The sequence below is a fragment of the Chenopodium album genome, chromosome 7 (genome assembly GCF_948465745.1).
Source record: "Chenopodium album chromosome 7, dcCheAlbu1.1, whole genome shotgun sequence".
Lineage (NCBI taxonomy): Eukaryota > Viridiplantae > Streptophyta > Magnoliopsida > Caryophyllales > Amaranthaceae > Chenopodium > Chenopodium album.
In genome coordinates this window covers 40152340-40168416 of record NC_137840.1, presented here as the reverse complement: position 1 = coordinate 40168416, position 16077 = coordinate 40152340, and the positions used below count along the sequence as shown (strand labels likewise).

The 16077-nt window shown below is 33.6% G+C and overlaps 1 long non-coding RNA gene across 2 annotated transcripts; it reads left to right on the top strand.

Annotated features, from left to right (window-relative positions):
• Positions 1 to 8969: 8969 nt before the first annotated feature.
• On the top strand, positions 8970 to 12300 carry LOC145637818 (uncharacterized). Of its 2 annotated transcripts, none has more exons than XR_014114479.1 (4): positions 8970 to 9092; positions 9986 to 10099; positions 10760 to 10831; positions 12011 to 12300. It is a non-coding gene; the product is annotated as an uncharacterized LOC145637818 (long non-coding RNA). The 2 variants fall into 2 exon arrangements; XR_014114480.1 differs by lacking the exon at positions 8970 to 9092 and adding an exon at positions 9101 to 9512.
• The last annotated feature ends 3777 nt before the right edge of the window (positions 12301 to 16077 follow it).

The following is a 16077-nucleotide window of genomic DNA, read 5'->3' as shown; positions in this document are numbered from 1 at the left end:
TATCGTTGTTTTCTGCGTTCGCAAAAAAAAAAAACAAAAAAAAAAAAAGAAAAAAAAAGAAAAAAAAAAAAAAGAAGAAAACCTTGCATGTGGTTGATGCTAATCTTGAAGATGCACTTTCCACCTTAGCGCAAGACGGAAAATTGGGTGCGATACTATTTTTGATTATGATGATTAGTGTAGGTACTTTATAATCGAGCTAATGATATTACTTCTTGTGAGGTTCGTCATTATAAGTTCGCATCTCTTAATAGGACTTCATCAATATGTTTATTCTTAAACGTGCCTATTTTCGTGTTTATCATTTTTGTAGATGTAATTGGTCAACCTTGATTTAAAAGTATAATTTATGTACCTCTTCTATGGTTTTAAAAGAAAATCCCGAGAACTTTACTTGGGATGATTGCCTCACAAAAAAAAAAAAAGAGAGAGAGAAATAGAACGAAAAAAAAAAAAAGAAATGTCGTTCTTAATATATATATATATATATATATATATATATATATATATATATATATATATATATAATAATAATAATAATAATAATAAAATAAGAGAGTATGATACAAAAAAATATATAATGAATGATAAAACTGAGAAAATGATTTAATTATTTCTATGATTTTACATTCGGAGGCCATCATTCTTTTTGAACAAATAGTAATATATTATCCTTTAAACATAAACAATATGAGAATCATAATTATAAAAAAAACGATATTGATCTCTATTGTAATCTAAATGAGCAACAAATACTATAGTATATTTGATCATTTTAAGGAGTATGTTCGGGTTGATTAATATTCCTAAAATTTGATGAACATTTTCAATCCAACTTTCTTGACTTTCTCTTCTAACTTTTTCGAAAACAATTCATTTAAAGTAAAATCCTTAGATGATTACCTTGTTGATGTCAACATAAATCATGACATTCCATTAATGATTGTTCATGAATTTTTTAACATTCTTCATCAACAAACTAGCTTTAAGTGAATTCGTATTACAAGGATTTAAAAAAAAAGAAATAAAACAATCATTTTGATTTTGGTTCTTTGTTTGAATGCTTGGCAGAAAAGGTTTAAGTGAACGCGCTCAATTTCTCGTGATACACATTACTAGATCATCTTCAACATTCGCATACTAGTCCAATCATGGGTGACAAAGCAGCGTTGGAGAAACTTAGAGAGGAACTCAAAAACCTAAAGGCCCTACGAGAAGAAGAAGCCCAAATGAAGGCTCATAAAAAAGTAGAACAGGCTAAAATAAAAGCAAAAAAAGAAAAAGAAAAGATTCTGCATCAAAAAGCAAGAGCCGAAAGAGTAGAGGCCTTGGAGAAACTTGTCCTTCGATCTAACTCAGGGAATAAGTACTTCAATTATGATCTTGCACCACAACCTAGTGGCAAGACTCTTCCAGAAAAGTTCTTAACTACGGATTTTCCAACCTTTAAGGTTACAGACAATCCTAGAACTCACTTAATGAGCTTTATTGGAATTATGGCATTGAAAGGGGTTGAGCCAAGCCTATATGCATGTACTTTTCCTCTTTCATTGGACCCAACTGCTAGATCATGGCTTTATAACCTCGATACAAAACAAACTTCCACTTGGAGTGACTTTGTAAAAGCATTTTTAACCCAATATGGAGATAACATCGAGCTCACAACTACCTTGCGCGATCTTGAATTGCTTAAGCAAGGGGAAGAAGAAGGCTTCATTGACTTCTTTTCCAGGTGGCGATCAAAGGATGCTCTTATTCCACAAAGACCTCCGGATCATGAACTTGTCCCAAAATTCATAGACAATATGTCTCCACCATACAAGTGCCATTTACAATACCTTGGTTTACACACATTTTAAAAAGTCTATACTGTGGGAACATTAATTGAAAGGGACTTGATAAATGAAACCATGAATCATATATATGGACTTGATTTTTAGAGAAGATTTCACCTACATCAGAAACGGACAATGCTCGAAGACGCAATCTCAAGAAGTTGTCAACAATTCAAGATGTAGCACTCTAGGTCTTGTTTTGTTTCTTTCCTTTGTTTTTTATGATAGACTAAGAGATTCATGTTGTCGAATCTACTTATTTTGTACTCTCATTAATTGATGAATAAAAAATATATTTTCAAGTACGTCTATCTTGTTCTCTTTTCAATCTCTTTATATTTATTGACTTGAATTAAATAAAACGTACATACAAACAGGCAATATCAAAAGGCATATATACTCAACACTTTAAGAATCTTGATGAGCTTTGGCTTACAAGATGTATTGAATGATAAGAGGCCCATCTTAGGCCCACAAAGAAAGGATATGATGATTTCACCAACACAGGAGGCAACTTGAAACTCCACAAAGATAATCCCATGTTCTTAACCTTAGAAAAAATCAATCTTTTGGCACCCCTTTTGAGCCTCATCAATTGAGCCTTAATTATTCAACCTACATTACTCAACCTTTGGATGGGAATGGTGCAAAGAAATACAAATAGGAAATTGGGGGAACGAAATATAAGATGGGGACACAAAGTTAGTATAAACCCAAAAGGAAAGATCCAATGCAAAATAAAGAAAGAAGTCGTTCTAAACCCAAAACAAAACTTGTCAAAAAAAAAAAAAAAAAAAGAGAGAGAGAAAGAAAAAAAAAAAGAGGACAAGGAAAAGGTACCTAATGTTGGACGTTGCCACACAAAGTAGAAAGTTTTTAATTTAAGAAGCACCAAAAGTAAGGGATTTTGGGAGTATACTTGAGCCTATCCATTCTTCATAACCCCAAGCCTAGCCATGTTACAACCTTGGAAAGACCCTCCTTGAGGTAGACCATAACCATGTACCAAAATCATCATTCCATAAAAATATGGCCAACCTTAGGCCTTTGCACACATGGACGTACTATTGAGTAGTCATGCCCATATATAAAATTCATGAAGTGTTGATTTATGATTACAAAATCATAAAAAAAAAAAAAAATCAAATGATTTGGATGATTTGATAGCCGTTGGCTTGATAACACCAATTTAGTAAAGCAATCGAATTAAGCTAAATTCGATGTTTTTCATATCTTTTTCCAAAGAAAAATGAGATAATTATCACTTTTTTTTTTAAAAAAAAAACAATCATCTTATTTTCTTTTAATAATAGGGCTATTTAATACCAAGGTAATTCAGGTTCAATATACATTGCCTAGAAAGAAAAATAGTTAATACAATAAACTGATTTGATATATCGACAGCCTCGACGTCAACTCTAGATGTCTTTTACAACTCTTGAGAATTGGTCTTCTCACTAAATGTCCGCCTACGTGAGATATCTCCATCTTCTCTAAGCGAGGAATATTGATTGAACATGATCGCTACATGAAAAAAAAAATGATCGTTATCACTATCACACGCAAACCTCACTGCCAAGTCATCACGATAATTCAAATATTAAGTCAATAATCCTTGCTTTTCGAAAACATGTCTAATTTTCTTTCTTTATTCTTCTATGGGAAAATTGGATTCCCTTCCTTTTTAAACAAATCCGTCTTTTTTGTTCATTTCTTTTTTTAGGGGGTAAGTCGGGATGATCCCTCCCAGTAGGCAACTAAAATACTAAAAAATAGTATAACTTTTTCGCTCTTTGCGTCAAACTAGGGTCTAAAAAGCCATAACATCCCCACTTTTCTCTATTTATAGATTTGAACACGCTATTTATGCTGCAAAATTAATGTCATGCAAAGCTTAAACCATCTTAATAACTTTAAATGACGAAGGGAAGAATACCACTTCCGATTATTTGACCAAGATAATTAATTATGTTACTTGATTAAACAATTCATGATAGACATATACATTATTCCTCAAATTGAAAATACAAGTCTTGGGGCTTTAAATAAACATGAGAAACATCTCCTAGCATATGTATACATTAATTCCAAAAGCCACCTAAAGTCTACGCTTGGGGGCTTCAAATTAAAAATATAGGTCTCACCTTAACTTTCATTGTAAAATGAGACCATATTTTAGAAAGTGATTCGAATAATTTTTATAAATTATTCTAACACTTCTCCAAACCTAGGTTTGATAAACATTCATTTTCAAACTATGATACTTATTTAATTGAAAGAACTTCACTTTCAATTAGCAAAATATGACAATGATGACAAAAGGCAAAACTTAAACAAAATCAGATATACGAAAGTTTGCTCACATTTTCATATCTTTGTTGAAATAAGTTGCAAATTACAACTTACCTTCATCATTCTTGGACAAAAAAAGTCACATTCAATTACGAGCTAGACTTTTCTTTCCATTTTTGGTTCAATTTTGAAAATAATATTATGTATTTTTCCAACTATAAAAAGTTTCTTTTCAAAACAAACTTTTATTTAAATTATTGGACCCTTTCCAAATTTTGAATTCTAGTTCGAAATAACTTGTCTCTAATAAAAAATAGTATTCAAAATTTCCTTTTTGAATTTTTATTTCATTTCCACAAATAAATAAATTTTCAAATTCTCAATAATCGTTGGGGTAAAACGTGTATGTACATTTATATTTTCAAAAGGAATGAACTAATATTCGACTTCTTGGCTCGAACTTGTTCTTATTGGCTTAGGGATGGTAAACAAAACATCTGCAAGACCAAAATCAATAATTGATAAGAACAAAGAAAATATTTGATGTTCTAAATCAACTTTGAGAATAAAATCACCACAATGATCTTTACAAACGTTTAGACATTAGATATGATATATTAAACCTTAAGCACAATTGTTTTGATTTATAAACAAGCAAAGAATTAACTTGCTTTCTCGAACATGACTTTAACTAAAATGTGAAAGTCATGTCATTGTCCTAAATATCTCAAAACAAAAATAGGACATATACATAGGTCCATCTCAATATCATGATTATATAAATGGCCTAAACAATAGCAAGTCATTAGAACTACCCCAAATTGGGGGCTCTAAGACTTGAGAAATTGCAAGAATGCGCATAACCTGACACATGGGGGCTCCAATATCCACAAAGAAACAAAATGAGATATTCATGCCATTCGAGCTACTTTAAAGAATCGCCTAAATTGTTGTAGATCTCAAGCCTTATAATTTTCAAATGCATCACAATGATTTAATAATCATTTTGTTCCTTTGAAAACTAAGTTTGCAACTGAACTTGGCCATGAAACAAGTAACATATTCGAGCCATTTTCAAGTTCAACTTCAGGAACTAATCTTAGTGCATAATTGTTGTTTCAATACTTCAATTTACTCTAGAGATTAGAGATTATGACTAGTATAGAGCAACAAAATCATGATACTTGCTCATACGAAAGTTTAGTACTCAATCATTCATCATGAAAATTGTATCAAGACACATTATTAACATAAGACAAACAATTTCATGAGTTAGAATGTGAAAGGGTAAAGTCGTATCCCCTAATCAAAAATAATTACCTAAATCACTAACTAAAGTAGGTAGGGAAGTAGGGTCGAACTCCACAGGGAAACAAGTCTTTTTAATTCTAATTAATTATTATAATCTAAATTACCCAAGTAACCAATATTTTTAGATATGAATTCTATACTACGAAGAATAAGTTTAGGGAGAAAAGAATCAATAATAAGGAAACCTAGGGTCACAAGTTCACCAATAATTAATATTCTGGGATAGAACGAAGTAATTAATAATTAACAATGCACAGATAACATGATTAACAGGCTCTCGCGATTTATTAATCAACATAGATCTAACAGGCTCTCGCAATTTACTAGACCTAAGTTCCTATTAAAATTAGCCTTTAATATTAAATCAACATCTGCTCGATTCATCAATTCAATATTGCTAAACGTTCACAATCGAATTACATCTGCTCGATTCATAATCTAATTGCAAAGAATTAAAACAATTCAATGGGAAATTATCATGCAATATCAATAATCAATAATAACAAACTATCCCTTCATATTAATTATGGATCCCCATAAACCCTAGAATGGAACTACTCACTAATCATCATAATTAAGCCAATCAAGTAAATAATTAAAAGCATAATCAAGAAAACAATTAAAATAGCTGAAATTAAAAAGGGAAGAAATTGTACCAAAAATAAATCTGGAATTAAAGGGAGTATTAAGAACAAAAGTTTAGAGAGAATTTAAGAGAGAGAAAAATACTAAGTAGAGAGAGAAAGTCTAAAAGAGAAGGTGACTAATAATTCCGTACAAAACGTATTTAAACCTCTCCTAAAACAAGAATTAAAACTAAACTAAACAGCTTCTAAGAAAACACGCGCCCGATCGGGCGAAGGGCTGCTCGATCGGGCCCGCCTTTTTTACAATGCCCTTTACTGATGTGCCGCGCCCAATCGAGCTTAGCTCACCCGATCGGGCGCGCCTCTTCCTTGAGGGTCCTTATGCGCGCAGCCGCCCGATCGGGCGTATGCTTGCCCGATCGGGCCTGGTCTTCTTCTTCGAGGCTTGAACTTCGATTGGGCTAGATTTCTCGGCCTAATCCGGATTTCCTCTTGGGTCTCGAATACTTGGTCCAAATGCCTCGTGATCCCAATTACCGAGCCCTTAATCACCGGCTCTCACCGATCCTGGGCTCCAAAAGTGGTCGTGTCCTTCTAGCTTCCGTAGTCGATCCAATAAAGCCCGGGAAAATGCTCCAAGAGTGCAATTTCCTGTAAAATACAACTAAAACTACGAAAACACTAGAACACACAAATTAGTAATAAAAGTGGCCCGAAAGAGCCAAAAACACTACTAATAACGACCAAGGGACGGGGATAAAACACTATATAAACTAGACATATCAGAATGTAAACAAAAGACTCCTAAATTCGAAATTAAGGAGTCTTCATTCTAAATTATTCTCCATTGTTGCACACATTCGAATTTTGCAAGGAGGATAACATCTACTTTCTCGAGCTTCAAAACAGTGACAAAATTTGAAATCAAAAGAAAGAATTCAAAAGTAGCAAGAATAGATGAAAAATTTGAACAACATTTCATTTTTCCCCTTACTTGTTCTAATGAATGACCAATATTATTAGACTTAGCAAATTTCTTTGTTAAAACTATGAATGGTCAAAAAACGGTTTAAACACACTAGTTTAATCATTTCCAAGATCCTAGTTGCTATCATAATAAGACGAAATACGGGTTTTCTAGACCCATTTCAAGCAACATGAAAGGGTCTAATTATTAAAAAACAAACAAGTCATCGAAGTCACCCAACATTGGTGGCTACAATATTCGAAAACATAAAATGGGTGCCCCAAAGCCCGAAGTATAGCCAAACTATTCCAGTTTGATAATCTCTTCAAGAATTTCCTAAAACTAACTAGTTTCGTGGAAATCTTGAAAGCGCAATTTTATAAGTGAATAATAATAACCATCGGTTATTTTTTGTCATTGATAAAACCAATTTTGCAACTTACGCATGAAAAAAAAAACCAAAAAACATGAGTTGCAAGAACAAATTCATGCTATTATAACAGTTCAAAATTTCATTTATAATTTTAATGCATAATTGTTGTTCTAAACACTTCAATTTACATTAAAATTAACAAGTATAGTCTATGTGAGCAAAAAAGAGGGAAATAAAGATCAAGCACAAAGTCAAAATTAGAACAAAAAAAAAAACATATATATGCTTGACATGTTCATACAAGATCAATGCTTTGTCACTTAACATGAAATTTGATGCAATATATTGCTTAAACATGTCACTACGACAAACAAACATATTCATGAAAACAAGTCGAATTAAAAACCCCCCAAATTCAAAATTTGGGGTTTAACGGTTCGAAAATCGCCCAAATTCAGCTAAGAATGAACAAGTTATGGAAAATATGAATAAGGGACGATATCTACTTCCTTTAGCTTCGAAAAACAAGAAAATCCGAGCTCTTTAAAGAGAGAAAAAAGCGAAAAACGTGAAGGAAGGAGAGAGAAAGCGAAATGAAAAATTGCGCTCAGCGATTCTCTTTTTGCTGACTTAAATGTCGCCCGCAACTGAATTAGTTGCACGTGACAGACCAACGCAACTCAGAAAGATACGCGCGTCTGGCCAGCGCGACCTACTGAGTTGCGCACGGATACTGGTCATTAAAATGACCGGTATCCGGATTTTGATCCGTTTGATCATTTTTCAACTGTTGTTGCTCGTCATTAGACGTAATGGCGCGCGGATTATCAAAATCTTTTAAATTGCTTTGCATTCTGTAGTTTATTTCCTTCTTTGTTAGTTTTTTGCATCATATTGTATTTACACCGTGCTTTGTGACTAGTAGAAAAAGTTCTATTTGTAACACCCTAATAGTAACTGACATAAATTATGTTAGTTACCAAAAGACTTTTAGTACTTGACTTAGATAGTGTGGGTTACAAATAAATTAGTATTAGTAACTGGCATAACCAACGTCAGTTACAAATAGTAGGTTAATGATAGGTGACCAATTATTAGTAAGGGGCATAAAAAAGGCCAGTTACAAATAATAAGTCAGACTTTATTGACCTTATTAATTGTAATGGGCTTTATCAAGGCCAGTTACTAATAATAGGGCACAACCCCTCACACTTCACTTGTATTTTTTTAAAAAATAAATCAAAAAAGTAGTAGTAGTTGTAGGAGGGGTGATGGGCCGCTACCAGGTATGGTCCATACCAAGGGGTGAAAACAGTATAAAATTAACAATAATAGTATAAAAACAACAAATAACAGTATAATATAAAGATTCGCTCTTTCCTCTTTCCCTCTTTCTCCATCAAAAATCTCGCTAGAATTATAACAGTATAAACTATAAAATAACATTATATTTATCAATAATAACAATATATTTATCAATAATAACAGTATAAATTGAAACATAAAAAGAATTTGGTATGGACCATACCAGGTATGGGCCTATACTTACTCGTAGTTGTAGTTGTAGTTGTAGTCTCTGCTTATTTTACCTACTCTTGTATTATTTATTTAATATTTTTTTATTTTTTATTTTTTGTTTTTTCACACATAAACCTGCAACTTTATCTCTCCATTGAAACTGCTATGATCTAACGCTTCTCCTAAACTATTTCATCAAGAATATCAAGGTATGATTTCGATCTCTGTTTCTTTTTTTTTTTTTTTTTTAGGTATGCTCTCGATCTCCACTTAATTTATGTATTTTTATCATAATAAGGGTGCACCTTGATTCGAATGATGAACCCTAAGTTTGGCAAAATTCTTTTAATATTTCGACTCTGGTAGTCAATCATCGGTTGTTTGGCTTTGATTGCTTATAATATTTCGTTTATGTCGTTCTATTGCTGAGGGGGTGGCGAAATTACGGATGTTCGGCCTTTCTATTGGGGAAGGGGAAGGGGAGGAATTGGATGTCCAGTCACTACTATATTAGAGGAATTGGATGTTCGGCCTTGGGTTGGGGAAGAGAAGGGGATGAATTACTTAAATTTTGATTGCTAAGCTCCACTTTCTCACCGCCGCTCATGCCTGTCTCTCTCCATTGAACGGTAGGCATTTCACCCCTTTACTACTACTGACTGATTATTCTCCTCCTCCTCTTCCCTTCTTCAGTATAGTAATGTTCAGGCTACCACCAAAGCGACACCGTTTTCTTCGTTCATTCCACCCTTTCAGTTATATCTATACTTACTAGAGTTTTCTAATTCTCCTCTTAGTTTTGAACTATGTTACTCTGTATTTTCTTGGTTTTATATCAAATAAATTTTATGGGGTTTGTGAAAGCATATTCTTTTTCTCAAGTTTAGCTTAAATGTATGTCAATAATTTGATGGGTTTATTTATGAAAATGGGTTGATGGGTTAATATATGGAGATGATTTGATGGGTTTATCTCGTTATATTGAATTCTGAATTAGGATTCTCTATGTAAAGTTGTCAATTGCCATTTGTTTTATTAGGGTTGATTTGTTATTATATTTTTATTGGATTGGTTTTCATTAATTAAATGCTCGTATGCTTAGATATTGTTAGATTGGTTGCCGAATTGCCAGTAGATGATTGTTGGAGTTGATCAGACAGGTCTGTCTTACTTAGTTTTGGCAGTTATGATCTCTTTCTTGGTTTCCAACTGTCAAGTATGTCACTCTCTCATTGCTCTACATGCATCTTTCTGTTGTCATCTTAATATACTCTTCTTTTTTCCTACTAGACATATGATGTACCAGATAATCCTAACAAGCAAAACATATCACCCATAAAATAAAGCCAGAAATACTGAATTTAAAGTACCTTCAACACCATTATATATATGCTAACTTGCTAAGTTTATGTATAGAGGCACTACCTGACATTAAATTTAAATGCTTCTAAGAGTTCTAACCCAAGCAAAAGTTCCTTAATATCTAATCAATGCATCACACCAGAATGAATTAGTAAAATAAATTACACAAGAGTAAACTAAAGATACAATGACAACAATAACAATACAACATCAAATCATTATTCCCAAGCAAAAGGGTGGGATCTGCTGCATTATCTCCAGTGGTCATTGAAAAAAATTATTTTCCTCCATCCACTTCTATAAATTCTACATGAACCCACAAACCCAATTTCTACAAATCATTCATAGTGAAAGTTACTGTACCAAGACAAAGACTTCTACAACCCATCTTAAGATAATGGTGTTTTCCTGAGTTGATACTCTTTGTTTTTCATTTTGTCATTGTTGCGTTTTATACGGTTTCATTTTTTCTTTGGATGTGATTATGCTCTGATCTCTGTTTATAACATTTCAGACTAAAGTGTCTTGTGAAGTAGACGTAAATCCAAAAGACCAGACAATTGCTCATCAAAATTACTATCCTAAGGTGAGTTATTGAGCTACTTGTGTTTATATATACTCTATTGTTACAGTACATGGCATCTTTTGTCTCTTGTTTTTGGAACTTCCTCGCCTTTTTCTTAATTCAATTATGCATTTCAATTCCTTTTTGATGTTACATAGCTTTGTTGTTGTCTAGTTAGAGTGGATATGAGTTTGAGCTGGTGTATAGTGTTCTATGAGGTGCGTCTCACTTTAGTAGTACATACTAAATGGTACGTATATGTTTTGATTAGATGATGAACTTTTTGGTTTTTATATTCTATGATAGTATACCATTAAGGCAATCTATTGAGATCAAAATAATTAAATAGTGAGTTTTCATATTCAGTTCATGGCATGATATGGTAAGTAGCTAGAAGTTATATTCTCCAAAGTTGGGAAGGCCCAGAACCACTTGATATGATATAAGAACTTGAGAAGCCTTATTAAATCGGGGGTTATGCTGACATGATTACTCTATCTAACATTATATTTTACTCTTTCTTCCTCTTTCGTACTGAACCTGTACAAAAATTATAAATGGTTATTGACTCTATTTTTTCTACTTTTTTTTCTTCTATTTTTTCTACTTGTACTAATACATCTTAATTAACTTTATGTAGATATTTTTATGGCTTTTACTTTATGTTTTCATTTTTTTGCTTTTGACGCAAATCAGTATTCATTCTTTATCTTATCTACTTGTGTCGCAATTCCTTTAATTTTCTTTGTTACAAGTTAATTTGATTATGTATGTAAAATATGTTTAATGACTTAAATCTATATTAAATATGTTGGTACGTATAATGTTAAATAGCTAAATCTATTTTAAATGAACAGAGGTAAGCTTAATTGTACTACACACTAGAATGGAGGTAAGTGTATAATATTTGCTTTTTCATTCTATTAGTAATGAAAGTACTATTTAATTTATAAAATTATTTTACTATTTTTATTTGAATTAGTATGCTAAACAATGTGGTGGTACTGAATGTGCTTATTATGTAATGAGATATATGTAGGAGATACTTTCTTTTTATAGCGATTGCAAGGATAATTTGAAAGAGGCTAGTGATGAATTTGCCTTTTCTTTGCAAGCTAAAATGCTTTACACGTATTTTGGCAGATATGATGTTTTAGTTTTAAAAACTATAATAAACATGTGTTTTATTTATATTTGTAGGAGTGTTTGGCAAGACTTGCAGCCTACAACGATGTAGAATTGGACGAGATTCGAAAACAATGGGTTAAGTTTTTAGGCTTAATTTTTTGTTGAAAGACTAGTTATTGTTATTTCATTCCTAAATTATAAATTAATATTTTTTTTATTCAAGTTTTTATTGTTTTGTGGAAAGTACAATTTATTTTGTTGTATTTTTGAGGATGAAATTAAGTTGTGTAGAATTATTTGGAGTGTTTGATTTTTATTGTATCTTGTGGGTGAGTTTAAGTTATGTGAAATAATTTGGAGTACATGTTTTATTAGTTGAATTGTAACAAGTTTTAACCCATTTGACAATGGGTCGTTCAATAGGATATACTACCAAGCTAGTATTCGAATCAAATATTTATAAAAATAAAATTAATTACTTATTAGTAACTGGCATAATCTAATGCTAGTTACTAATAGTATTTTATTAAAAAATATAAAAAATATATTCGTAACCGGCGTTAAGATTTGTCAGTTACTAATAATACCCTAATTGACGTAACTTAATGCCAGTTACGAATAATATGCTTTCTAACTTGGAAAATAGACTTTTTGTAACTGGCGTCAGGTTAAGCCAGTTACGAATAATTTTCACTAGTTGTAACGGTGGCATTCGCAACCAACAATGCCACTTACAAAAAGTCAATTTCGCCAGTTACAAATAGCATTTTTTCTACTAATGGTGCCTTCCCCAAGCATACGTTTTGAACGTTTTTCGTAAGAGTGCCTTAAGACGTTCCGTGGTGGTGATTTACGTAAAAGCACTCATACACAGGTTTGTCATTTTACTGTACTGACGTTACAAATGTCCGGGTTTCCTTCTTTTTTCAAGTCCGAAGCAAAAAGGAAGGCGTTTTCATACAGCGTAAAAATGTAAATGGCGTATCGTACGACGCAAAATTGTACGACGTAGGTGTTGCGTAAAATTTCACTTCAGCCCAAGCTTTGCGAGATCTAACTCTCGAAACTAAAAGGTAGAGAATTACTGTAGGCGTTAGCTCATGAGTCGACAGGCCCGCCGAACGATCAGGAACAGACACTTCTTGAATGGAAGCAAATATGGTAGTTAGTGCGCTTACTAATTTACCGGACAGTTAGGGTGTCCGACCACCCCCTGTATAAAGAAGCGACGTGACGATGTCGCGCCTATGTAGTCACGTGCCCCCAGTCCTGAGAAACGTGTACTCATCTTGTGGACAAAACTGATGAGAGAGTTGCTGACTTTCTTCCCTCTCACTGGATTTGGATGTATGCCTCTAGTCTTGAGACATGTATTTATATCTTGTGGACATCCGGCTCGAATACCGGACCTGGCTCGAATATCGAACCATTTTGGCTTGCATACCGAAAACCCTTTTTCATCTTTTTAATTTGTTAAAGTCAGGCTAAAGTTTCAATGACATATTGAGAGACTTTAGACCAACGATGACACGATTGAGAGGAAATCATCCCCTTATATTCTTTTTTAAAACCGATATCTTCTCATGACTTGACATCTCCCAGAACACCTTTACTTGTAAAAGTGTTCTACAAATGCAAAGGATCAATCAAGATTATTTAGCGTGTTGAGACTAGAGATAACTATTTCTAGCCTTAATAGCTACTTGTTTCAAACACTTAGCGAACAAAGGATCGTTTCGACATCCTTAATATTTTTGGAAGATTCTCTATTCTTAGGGAACTTCACAGAATGAGTCTCGGATTTATTTCCTTGACTACTTTGATCATCGTCTATTCTAGACTCGATCAAAGTGGGGGCTAACTGTAGACACCTACTTTTGGCCTCTTGTCCCGAAAGGAAGTGTGATGATGTTACAAAAATCCGTTCTTCGTGCAAGAACAAAGTTGAAGTGTTTATGGACCATGAAAAGAATTATGAAGTAATTTGAAACCCATATTTGAGACCAAGTTATCTTAGAGCCTTGTCTGATTACTAATTAGGCCTAAAACATGTTCATACATGTTTAAACTTGATTAATAACGGACCCGAATGCGTCAAATGCAATGATTGGATCCAATGAAACCTACATTGTTGAAAAACCGAGCCAAACAGGTAACCCAACCATAAAATTTCCATGAAATGCCTATACAAATGGATAGCCCTTTCAAAGAGATTTCCAACGGTATATTATAAGCCTAATTCCGAGCAAAAACGAAGAACTTATGATCAAAACACTAAACCAGGCCCAAAAACCGACACCCTTGCACTCCAACGACCATAAACTTTGACCCATAACATATTTTAACCTAATTCTAACGACATTGGTTAGTAGACATTTAGATATTTCCAATTATATCTCACACGCCTTAATTCAACTTCACAATCAAAAGTTATGGAAGTTTTAAAAAATGCACTTTCGTATAAGGCAAACCGCAAACCAGCGCAACTCAATCAGTTGCATGCGCGACTCATTGAGATGCGCTCGGCACCCAGCGCGACTCAGAGAGTTGCGCACGGCACCTGACGGCGCGGCTCTAAAACCCTAAACCTAGATCCCTACGCCCATAAATAGGGGTCTTCGTTCAGCATTAAGGGGACCGAAAAAATCAGAACTAAAACCCTATTATTATAAAAACCCTAATCTCTCTACTTCTCTTACTATCATACTACGTTTCCCTTTTTCTTCCCAAATAATCTTCAACCCTAATCCATCCATTGAAGCTCTTGAAGGTACGAAGAAGAAAGAAAGTCCATAAACGCATTAAATGGAGATTTAACATAAAAGAAGAATGGTTAGTATCCTGAGCACTTAGATAAATCACTTTTCTTTTACTGTTTAAATAACTTTAATTGAATAAATAGTGTTCTTTGATCACTTTAAACAAACTTTTAATTAATTAATTCATATAGTATTATTTTGTTAATCAAGACTAGAATTGATAATTAATTGTTGTTTTATCACTTAAGACAAGGCGAATATTGTTTATTTTGTTCTTTTCACGAATATTGATTAAACAAAGAATAACGACTTTTGCAATGTAATTCCTACGTGATTAATGCTTGTAAATAAAATCAACTAACTTAGTCTTTAGGTATCACGTTGCATATATTGTTTGGTAATGAAATTGTGAAAAAGGAAGAGCTAGTAGAGGTCGTACTAGGGCCAAGATAGCAATCCCCCTCTAAAGGGAACGTTATCTTAGTACCCTCGCTCTCGAACTCATTTCTGGTTTATGTAGACCAATTTGAGCATGGGTAAACTTACGATTCGTGCTAATTATCCCTTGAACTCTACTTGGGAGAAAGGCAAGAACGAGGTTTATGAGTTTTCCTAAAACTCATTGGCGACTCCTACTTGTTTCTTACAAAAAAGCGTGATGAGAGTATCATTTCTAATTCAAGGTCTCCCAAATAGCCAGAAATTCAAATCCTAATACACCCTAATAAGTGTAAAGTCCTAGGCTTTTAAATAGCCATGGGAATCGAAGGAAGGACCCCCTACGATGGGATCACCCTTCTTACACCTTCACATGCTGCGGTGGTACAGAAGCTTGAGGAGCCGTAGATACAGGCGGAGCTAGAGGAGCCATAGCTACAGTCGTAGCTGGAGGCGGAGCTGGAGGAGCCGTAGCTACAGCCGGAGCAGGAGGAGCCGTATCTACCATCATATCTGCCACAGTGGGTATAGCAGAAACACCGGTGGTAGGACCCGAAACATGACTCGGACCCGCTGCACACATGGGCACTTGAAAAAGTCTTACTCGTGGCTGTTCATTACGGAAAGGAGGTATGTACATGTTGGCAATTTATGAGCTATTAGGGCGTTACGACGCTTGGTTTTGAAACTTTCTTTCCTTGGTTTGATTGGTTAAGGGATTCCCGGACGACGTATGTCACTACCTCCATCGGACCCATCGCCACCGTTACCGTTTGAGCCATTTTCGGATGCCATTTTTTTTTTCTTTTTTTTTTTTTTTTGTATTTTTAGTGTTTGTTAGGGTTTTGCTGTAAGTGTTGAAGGAGGGTTGGTAGGGTATATATAGTGCGGGAAAAGCAAATCAACCTGATGACGTGGCATATTTTCATTTGATTTAATAAT